Genomic DNA, 11,887 nt, shown 5'->3' with positions numbered 1-11,887 from the left:
TTATCTTCTCTTATTGGGTTGGAAATGATTGAGTGATATGCAACCAATGCAACCCAAAATATGCTCATGCAACCCAGCCACCCACTTAACCACTTTACATAGATACTGACGGATGTAACAGCTACTTTATCTCTTCTCCTAACACTCAATTTGGCGATTTCAAAGACTAAAATAAAGGGAGTAGGGAAATTTTCTGCTGATTTTTTTTTTCTATATTAAGACAGTCGTTGACAAAAGAAGATGTCTGTTGAGAAAAAGAACCAGAATCTGATATAATAATCGTCCATTAGATGGTCTGGTTTTTCTCCATAATGCCATGAAGTTATCAATAACATATACTCTGAAAAATTGAAAATGGAAGTATTATGATGCTATAATTTCATTAACCTTTGGTTAAAAAAATGAAAATATTCTTCAGTCCAAATTAAATCAAGGAAAAAATGAATCTTTTTCATGTTGTTATATAGATTATAGCAGTGTACTAAGAGTGTGTTTTACATAAAGTACATAAATGGCAAATACAATCCAGATTTTGGGATTGTTCTTGGGGCAAACACTGAACACATAGATAGATAGATAGATACAGTAACCAAGGGTCCAAGGCAAAATACAAGTCCTAGCTTGTCCACTAAAAAATATATCAATAATAAACCATCATCAATTGGATTGGATGATTACTAAACTTATGGGACCTATTATATGATGGGAACATATATAAACGGCGAGTGAACTGGCCAACTGGGTCACTTTCACTCAGGGCCCAAAATATCGCCGAGATATCCGATATCTCACTAGTACATTTTTCCGGTATATATCCACCTAATATTGAACCCTTTTTTTTTCCGATATATATCGGAATTTCCGATATGAAAGTTTATATCGCCGAGATAATCGATATTTCGAGATAATCGATATATATCGGTTGACTTTTGACCAATTGTTAATAATTTAATATTGAAATTTCCAAAATATCCGGATATATCGGGCGAGAAATCCGAGCGATATCGGTGAGATATCCGATATTTTTTAGAAACTTTAGACTGGTCACCAAAAGAACCAATCCGATATATATCCGATATATCCGGGTCCGATATATTAACCGATATCGAAATTTTGGGCCTTGCTTTCACTCATTGTCGTTTCCAAGAGGAGCTACTGCCAGCAGAGATGACATATCTCGATAGCTAGAACGCCCATCAATTGGCACACAATTTGTTGTAGTAAGAGCCAACAAATAGATTGAGTAATGGGCAGTCTTTAAATCAGGTGTTTATTTTTTAAGAAGAGTGTTTTGAGTTGCACACAAGCCGCCACAACGTGCCTGTGAGTTGCATGGTGAAGTAGGATGTATGTAAGATTGTAAGCACCTCACTTGGCCACTTGCTGTGTTTCTTATCAGGCATTCAGGCTTAATTCCTCTTCTCCAAATAAAAACACCCAGAGACTTGCCTTGGAATATTGCATGGATGTTTACAAGAATTCGGAACCAAAATAAAAGCATTCCACTAAGTGTCGTCTTTTTCATTCAGCAACCAACTAAACATTTACTTAGATGACAACGACTATGATGATGAGAAAGAGGAAGCTGCCTCCTGCCTATAATGGTTAAAGTTGGGTGGAGACTTGACTAATTGACTTTAAGCATGATCTCATAATAGGTGTTGATGACAAAGGTACTCCTGGTCTTCTAGGGTACCCATGGTTGTTATAGGCCGCAGGTCCTGAAAGCACACTAATGAAAACTCAAAAGACTCGTTGACCTTTCACCGGCCTGGATGGAATGGTTCCTAAAATCCTAATCCTTGTCAAGGATTCGTCTCCAAAATTTACTCCTCAAATTGTGACAGAGAAAGAGTCAGAAAACAACTGAGAAGGATAAATCAAATGAAATACTATATACGCCTAAAAGATGTGAACCAAACTGATCTCCAAGTTTTAATTGTCACTCTCTTTCTTCTTCAGAACCACATCTTTTAAATCTTCTAAAATTTTCTCCTGCACCAATGTGTCAGTTAAAAACTTAAAATGCTTCTTCGTTGACCCTAGAAGCTGGTTAAGGAAGAATTGTGGAAAATGGTGGCATATTCATTAAAATTTTCCTTTCAGAACTTTGGTGGTAGAAGAGAAAATGTCAAATATAGTGGCAAACTGGCAATGTATATGGGATATAATCATTCCCTTGAAGCTTGCTCGAGTAGTAACTGAGGTTTAGCCGTGTAGGGTGTCCATATCATATCAAGGTCCACGTCTTAATCGAAGGTGCCCAATCATAAAAAGCTGAACAAAATACTTAATTAAGAGCTTCAACTAACTATTTCCTTTAACAATTCTTAGTTTTTGTTAATATTAAAAAAAAATAGAGAAAAAGATATATGCTACTTTTCATTGAATGTATTATTTTCTTATCAAAAGATGGTAATTTGGAATGGTTTATAACTTCCCAAGAAGTCTCTGCTATTAAAAACACATGAAGACCAACTTGCCAATGATAAATTTTGGGGGTGGGAGAATGAGCACCAACTGTCAAAAATATTATGAAAAGAAACATATAAAAATGAATAATGTAATCGTCTAAACAACTTAAACCATAAATTAAGGATGTTTAATCGATCACATATAGTATCTCATAACATATCCGTTGATAATAATTTAGCTTGAAGTGAACCAGACCACCAACTTATTAAAGCCAGAGACAACCATTAGAGGTGGGGCTCTTCCCTACCTTCCTGTGTTTGCGGGTCTTGTATGTTTGGTTAGGTAGGTAGGTAGCAGTAACATCTCTCTTCCATTGTGTTTTCTTTCTTTTTTTCTTCTATAATGCTGTATGACACACAGACGCCCTCCTTTTAACTTCCCAGTGCATGATGATCTATGCGCCAGCAAGGTTAGTAGCGTTTTGGGGAAGGACTTGGCCTAGAGCAACAGAGCTGTATCAGTAACTGAGTTAATAATCTAACGGGTTACCTACCCCCCCCCCCCCCCCGCCCCACACACACACACTAGATGAGCCAATTAGGAATTTAGGATTCCCCCCACCCCTCCAATACACACAAAAAAAAAAAATCAAGTTGGGTTGACCGTGTTTATTTTGTGTGTATTTATTTAGGGGGACCCTAATTTCCCATCTAATACTAGTTAACCCTAATCAAAGACCATTAATACTGAGTAGTGGAAAATGCTCCCAGTGACCCACGTCAACCCCTTTTTTTTTCTCTGAGACTGACACATCAGATTTTTCATAAAAAAATGAATTCTACGCACTTTTTTGCCGATTTCAATTGTTCGTAACCCAAAATAGATAAAAACCTCTTTCTATATTTTTTTTTTTTTTCAATTATACAAAACACTCAGGACTCTCGGAAAAAAAAAATCATCTCTTCAAACTCTCTCTCTTATTCATCTCTTCTTCCAAAATTAAACGAGGTCAAAACGTATCATCTTTCTCTCAATTCATTTTCCGGTACTTCTTCTCCTCATCTCAAATCCAAATTGCTTTGTTGGTAGAAAAAAGAAAACAAGATCGACGGATCCTCCAATTGGGTAACTCCTCTTTACTTTTTTTTTATTCTTCTTTTTCTATAACCCCTTTTCAAAGAGATTTTATTATTTATTATTTATTTTCATTCATCACTCCCCCCTCCAAAATAGCTATGGAGATCTGGTAACTTATTTTCCTTCCCCTTTAAATTTAAATTATTTTCATGTCGTTTATTATTAGTTACATTTATTTAGGGTTCGTATTGGGGTATTGGATTTATATGGTTAATTAATAAAGTTTAATATAGTAGCTGGAATAAATTTGATATTTGGAGGTTTTGGTGTGATTTAGATGAATAGATATTTTGGGTTGAGAAAACAAATAAATAAAAAGGTTTGTATTGCACTGTACTAAGATAGGAACGTTGCGTGTTGTTTACTGGCTTTAGTATCAATGTCTAATTTTCTCGGTGTTTCTAGGTTTAACAATTTGATTGGATGCCCTTTCAACTATATTTGAAATATTTCGTCAAGCATGATTACTGGAGAGCGAAGGTACACATTGTTTTCTTTTCTTTTCTTTCTAGGCCATTTATTTATGCACCTTATACTTTATTACTCTAGCATTTACGAGCCTTATTCCGGTTGCCTTGCTTGATGTCCTAGGCGCTTGATTACACTTCCACTAACAGTGCGACTTGAAGTTTAAAATATTTCATTTTGTTGTCATCTTTAGGTGGGCTTCGGCTCGAAAAGGAGGTATGACTTCTTTGGGAAAGATTACCGTACCAAAACCTATTAATTTACCAAGCCTAAGGTAATTTGTTTTGCTTATGGAATTTCCTTATTGCATCATACACTTAATCATTTTGTGTTGTATTAATTGTGTGTGCTTCTCGTCTTCTAATTTCAAGGGTTGAGAATCATGGTCTGAATGGCGAACCAAAGGTAGAGAGTAGAGACTACTTTAACAATTGTTTCTCATGCTGTAAAATACTATAGGTTTTGATCTTTTATATGAGATGATTTTCTATGCATAACATGAATGTACTTGGTTGCAGCTTGGTCTAAAACTCTCTAACTCAAGAGAAGTTATTAAAACTTTATGAGAAATTGACAAAAGACGGAATAAGGATACTAATGTGGTTTCGTTCTATACAGATGTGGTACTTGATGTATATTTCATGTCTATTCGTTCTTTTGGGATTTCAACATATATAACAGCTTGAAACATATTCTCATTCACTGCCTTGCAGGAACAAACTCAGCTCTTCGATCAGCAATCCTACCATCAAGCTCAACACAATTCCCCTCCACCCTTTTATGCCTGTTCTTAAGAATGTGTGCCAACTGAGAAATTGAATGATTCAGGGACTCATTTTCTCAAACCAGCACCATTGACTATTTGTCTTCAATGCTCTAAAAATCAAGCCCACAACCTCTTGGTACTCTATTCCCAAGTGGTCAAACAAGATAACCAGATAACCCATGAGTTGTTCCTCTTGACAGTTGACACTGCTTCAAGACAACTGCTATCCTCGACATAAGATCGATTTGCTGCTTGTTGCCTCACCTTTGCACTCATGTAATTATATTGTTTAAGCACCACTTGATGGTAGCACAAATTTGGGGAAGGTGCGGGTTAACTCTCTGTCAGAGAGCATTTACTGCAACAGCGAACCCATTCAGAATCACATTAACATCACTGCTGGTTTGTTCTTAAAATGCACACAGGATCAATAAGAAGCTCTTCCAAGTAGGCATCAATATCAGATGCCCCCAAGTTCAGAAGGACGTTTCCAATTGTTTCCGTCACCATGCGTCGGTCTGAAAATCAGTTCCTACAGGCCTAAGTATCTGTATGCAGCTTAGAAATAAATAGCAATGTTAAGCCTACTGAAGGTCTACTATGGCAACCCAACTCAAGATTTTACAGTTTGTTTGGATTAGAGTTTGTTTGCGAGAGAATCCATTTAAAAGCTTTATACTTCTTTTCTATAGTGGATGAAGGCAAACCTGCGCACACCCAATTTTTGGTGAAGTCTACTATAGTTGTACTTGCTCACAAAGGAGCTACATGGGCTTGGTATCACGCATTTGCTACTGTCATTTTCCAACATAACCCAGTTGTATTGGAGTTTCATTTAGTTTTTCAATTTAAAAGCAATATATATATATATATATATTATATATATATATAAATATATATATATATATATATATATATATAAAAAAAAAAGTGGTCCAATATACAGTTTATATGAAGAATATTGTTCATATAGTATTACAATGAAGCACCTCATTTTATTGAGGTGATGGATATTATAGCAGTACATAGCCCATATCACCCCCACAACTTAGCTTATAATATTGATCTATTTATCCGATCAAGATTTATAACATGAACTTGGGGTGATCCATATTAAAGGGTACACAATTCCAGTTGGTTGGACAGTTATGGTATGCCCTCCAGCACTTCACCTGAACCCCAAAAAGTATGAGGATAATCTTGCCTTCAACCCATGGCAATGAAAGGTCACCGACATGTCATAGTTCTTATTTGTAGAATTTCCATTTTCATGCAATACGCTAATACTACAAAATTTTAAATTCTCTAATCACTGTCTCCTACCATACTGTAGGGCCAACGATCAAATACCGCATAAAAAAGTTTCACCTTTTCGGGGAGGAATGGGATTATGTGCCGGCAGAATTCTCGAGAATTAGCAAAGTTGCAAATGTCCGTTCTCTCATTCATTTGTCACGAAATTTAGGTAATGATCATTCAAGCCACTTTTTAGAAAAGTTTGTGCAGGTGCGTTGAAGTACTAGATATGTGTAAGTATGTGCATGAGACATGCATATACGTATGTAAGTATGTGGATGAGATTTTGTGCAGGTGGTATATATAATAAATTGAAAACCGATTCACGTGCTAATGTAATAAACTGAAAGCGTTTGCGTGTATATATTCTCTTACCCTCTTGGAGTTATGCTCTTTAAGTATATGCACGAGTTATATAGGTGCTGCATCACCAAATATATTGTTTGATTTCATATAAACCAACGTTATGACTTAATCCTTTTACCTGAGTGATCCTGTGTTCTATAAGTCTAATTAATTTTATGATTCATGGGAATATTGTTTCAGAACACATTTTCTACAATATTTATGTTTTCTACAATATGAAGAACATTTGATTTCAAGGGATTTTATTGGTAACACAATTTTGATGACTGTGAACGGAACATGGCTTGAACTTTGAGGAATTAAATGGAATGTGGTTTGAACATGGATTAGTTGATTTGTTAAAGCTATTGCAGATTATAGTTGCTAAATTTGCAAATAAACTCCCCCTGATGTACATTGTAAATTGGATATATATATTAGTAGGCCTGGCCATAAGACGGGCTTGATTGTATGGATCGGACAAATTCATTATCTTTGGCACTAAAGATAATAGATTTTAGTTTTTTTCATAAAGGTTACCACATTAAATATTTGTTTCTAAAAGGTTTTTATTTTCAACGTATATTATATGTTTCAATGCTAAGATGTCTTTTGCATTTTGCTTTGTGCCAGTTAAGTGGATTTAAATCAAGTATATATTTTCGTTATTTTTTTTTTTTTTTTTTTTTGTTTATGTAGGAACTTACGAAAAATGTGTGAAGGACAAGTGTTCGATGAATTGCGAGGAAGCTTTCGTCCTTTATTGTAAGTAACTATGAAGTATTAAATAAATCATCCCTTTTGTTCCTGACTTGCGTCCTTCATTTAGATTATTGTTACTGAAAATATTAACGACATTTGATATCATGTATATTACAAATTACTGACCAATGGGTAGAATCTATTATCCAATTTAGTTCATGCTACAATATAATGTAAGGTTAACTAGTATTACCCCCCTAGATGAGCCAATTAGATGGAAAATTAGGGTCTCCCCTAAATGGAAAAAAAAAAAAAAAAAAAGTCAAAGTGGGTTGACCGAATTTTTTTTGTGTGTATTTAGGGGAGAGACCCTAATTTCCCATCTAGTAGGGGTGAAATCCTAATTGGCTCATCTAGTGGAGGGGTAATACTAGTTAACCCTATAATGTATTTAGTGTCCTTACTTTAATGTGATAAATCCCCATCTCTATTACAATCCCTCAAATTAGCTTATCAATCTTCAAATCCCATAAAAGGTTTCACAGTTTCAGGGGAGTTATGGGCTTAATATTCTTATATAGTTCATCTGCTATTCTGGGTTAACTTGGATTGGAGAGGAGTTCATTTGTTGCCCTATTTCAACTTATAACGTTTTAGCACTTATATACTTTAAGCTTCGATTTTATGTTATATGTCTTTTTATCTATTGCTTTATTTTAAATTTACTTTGTTTTTTAGGACAATAATACTTAAAAAAAAATTAGAAAAACATAAACCCATCAAACAAAGTATATATATATTATAAGCAATGAATCATTAGCTATCAATATATATATCTTTATATATATATTATAGCTCTACCTTCTTCAATTGAGGAAGCGTTTCTAGAGTGTCCACGTGTCAAGGCTAATTAAGAAAAAATAGGAGATAAAATAGGAAACAAATATTTATCTTTATATATATTATAACTATACCCTTACAAAGACTCTAATTTTTTAAAAACTCTATTACTAAATATAAAAGCAGTTTTTTCTAAACTCTATTACTAAATATAAAAAAGTATGATATAAATAAATAAACAATCTCATCTAGAGTTTTACATACTCTCTAACTTTTTCTAAACACTATAGCTAATTATGACAAAACAATCACATCTAGAGTTTCACAAAATCTCCAACTTTTCCTAAACAATATAGCTAATTAAGAAAAAAAAAATAGTAAACAAAAAAATAAATTGCTAAAAACAATAATTTCCACCGAAAACGATTTTTCTAAAACCCTTTCGATTTGATTCGCCATCCACTGTGTGATTTAGACATTTATTCATAGTTAAGGATTCAAAAAATCACAATTACGACCACAATAATTATAACATATTCCAATTCTTTATATATATATAATTGGAATATGTCATAATTATTGTTACACCCTCACCAATCTATTTTTTGGAACACTCGTATGGACTCCAGTTTTTTCTAAACTCTATTACTACTTATAAAAAAGTATGATATAAATAAGAAAACAATCCCATATAAAGTTTCATATGGTCTCTAACTTTTTCTAAACACTATAACTAATTACGAAAAACCAATTCCATCTAGAGTTTCACAAAAACAATCCTATCTAGAGTTTCATAGAGTCTCTAACTTTTCCCAAAAAATATAGCTAATTACGAAAAAAAATATGAGACAAAAAAACTAAATTGCTAAAAACAATAGTTTTCACCGAAAACAATTTTCCTAAAACCCTTTCGATTTGATGCATCATTCACAATGGGATTTCAACATTTATTCATAGTTAAAGATTCCAAAAATCACAATTCTGGTCACAATAATTACGGCAGATTCCAATTAAATTTATGAATTTATAAATTTTCAACACTATATATATATATATATATATATATATATATATATATATCACAATTCTGGCCACAATATATATATATAATTTTCAGTTAAAGTAGACGTTGGGCTTAAATAAATTATATACCAAATCAAAACAAATTACATGTGAAAAATTAAATTATACCAAAAATAACATCACAAAATATATAATAGAAAATGGAAAAAAAAATAACGGCAAAGCAATAATGACAAATATTTCAAAACATATATAATCTTGAATGAAACTAACGTCCAAAGAACAATTAATGGGGAACCAAAACTAGATTCAAATGCATCGAACTAACCTCAAATAATATTTAACCGAAATCGAAATCGGATGCAAATGCAAGCATTAAACTAATCTTAAAATGTAATTAATAGAAAATCGAATATGGATACAACTGCATTAAACTAACCTTAAAGAATAATTAACGGGAAATCAAAACTTGGATGCAAATACATCAAACTAATATAAAAGAAATAATTGTCGGGAAATCGGGAACTAGATGCAAATGCATTGAACTAACCTCAAAGAAAAATTAATTATAAATTGGAAACATGATGCAAATGCGTGGAACTAATCTTAAAGAATAATTAACGGAAAAATCGGAAACCGGATGCAACTGCACTGAACTCATCTTAAAAAATAAACTAGATGCAAATGCATTGAACTAACCTCAAGAAATAATTAACGGGAAATTGGAAATTGGATGCAAATTCATTGAACTAACCACAAACAATAATTAACGGAAAATCGAAAACTAGATACAAATGCAACCTTATCAAATAATAAACGAGAAATTGAAAACTGTATACAAATGCATTAAACTAATCTCACATAATAATTAATGGGAAATCAGAAACTGGATGCAAATGTATTGAGTTGACATCAAAGAACAATTAATAGAGAATTGGAAATTGGATGCAAATGTATTGAACTAACTGCAAAGAATAATTAACGAGAATCAGAAATTAGATTCAAATGCATTGAACTAACCTCAAAATATAAATAATGGAAAATCAGAAACTGGATGCAAATGCATTGAACTAACCTCAAAACATAGTTAGATTATATGTTGTGAGAATGTCTTAATAAGTATAGTTTTGCATTTAAAATGGTGTTTATCTTATCTCTTTCCATATGACTGGTAACTCCTTATTATTCAAGTAGCTTCAATATATATGAACTTCGCCTTATTAGGCAACCTCACAAAACTTCAATCAAATTTATATTATTAAACAACAAAATGAAGTTAAAGGGTTTTATCAAAGGTGAGTTTTTTTTTTAATGGGGAGTGAGGTTTTCACGTTATAAGAAATTTGGATGAGAATATAATATTAATATATAATAGTTATGCATATTTGCAAATATTTTTTAGAATAATTAATATAATAACACCCGATAATAATTTTGCAGATTCCACATAGTGAGTCATGCATAATTTAAAGAATAATTAATGGAAAATCGGGAACTAGATAATCTTTGATGATCCCACATAGTAAATCAAACATAATTTATTTTTTATGTCATGTTTACAAGGACACTACATATGGATCAGTAGAAGTTGGTATTACATACCACATTGGATAATTAAAAATAAACCAAAAATTGGATTCAAATACATAACTGAACTCAAAGAGTAATTAACGGGAAATCGAAAACTTTATGCAAATACAATAAATTAAACTCAAAAAATAATTAACTAGAAATCGGAAACTGGATGCAATTGCATTAAACTAACATCAGAGAATAACTAATGGAAAATTAGAAATTGGATGCAAATCCTTAAAAAATATTTAACGGAAAATCGTAAACGGTATGCAAATACATCAAACAAACCTCAAATAATAATAAATGAGAAACCATCAACTGTATACAAATGCATTTAACTAAACTCAAAAAATAATTAACAGAAAATCAAAAATCGAATGCAAATGCATTGAACTAACCTCATAGAATAATTGGTGGAAAATCAGAAACTAAATGCAAATATACATTAAAATAACCTCAAAGAATAGTTAACGGGAAATCAGAAACAGGATGTAATTGCATCGAACTAATCTCAAAACATAAATAATCAGAAACTAGATACAGATGTATTGAACTAACCTTAAAGAATTATTAACGGAAAATTAAAAACTAGATGCAATTGCAATGAACTAATCTCAAAGACTAATTAACAAAACATTGAAAAAGGGATGAAACTACACTGAACTAACCTAAATGAATAATTAACAGGAAATTATAAATTTGATCTAAATGCATTGAACTAACCTTAAAAATAATTAACAGGAAATCAGAAATTTGGTGCAAATGCATTGAATTAACCTAAAAAAACAATTAACATAAAATCGAAAATTGGATACAACTGTATTGAACTAACCTCAAATAATAATTAACGGAAAATCATAAACTGGATGCAACTGCATTAAACTAAAATTATAGATTAACTAACGGAAAATCAGAAATTGGATGCAAATGCATTGAAATAACTTCAAAGAATAGTGAACTGAAATCGAAGCCGGATGTAATCAGATCGACCGACCTCAAAGCATAAATAACTAGAAATTATAAACTATCGAACTAACCTAGAAAAACAATTAACGGAAATCGAAACCTGGATGCGGATGTATTGAACAAATCACAAAGAGTAATTAACGAAACATCAAAAATTGGATGCAACTGTACTTAATTAACCTTAATGAATAACTAACGGAAAATTATAAAGTGGATGCAATTGCACTGAACTAACTTCAAATAATAATTAACGGAAAATCAGAAACTTAATACAGCTGTATTGAACTAACCTCAAAGAATAATGAATGAGAAATTGGAAACTGAATGCAACATACTACATTGAACTAACCTCAA

General features: G+C 32.2%; 1 long non-coding RNA gene across 1 annotated transcript; it reads left to right on the top strand.

The window, feature by feature from the left end:
• The first annotated feature begins 3,270 nt into the window (after window positions 1-3,270).
• On the top strand, window positions 3,271-5,492 carry LOC147499070 (uncharacterized). The gene is made up of 6 exons (XR_015194405.1): window positions 3,271-3,540; window positions 3,958-4,032; window positions 4,214-4,294; window positions 4,392-4,425; window positions 4,539-4,643; window positions 4,734-5,492. It is a non-coding gene; the product is annotated as an uncharacterized LOC147499070 (long non-coding RNA).
• Window positions 5,493-11,887: the final 6,395 nt, after the last annotated feature.

This window comes from Coptis chinensis, chromosome 5 (assembly GCF_015680905.1).
Source record: "Coptis chinensis isolate HL-2020 chromosome 5, ASM1568090v1, whole genome shotgun sequence".
NCBI lineage: Eukaryota > Viridiplantae > Streptophyta > Magnoliopsida > Ranunculales > Ranunculaceae > Coptis > Coptis chinensis.
This window is presented reverse-complemented; position numbering and strand designations above follow the sequence as displayed.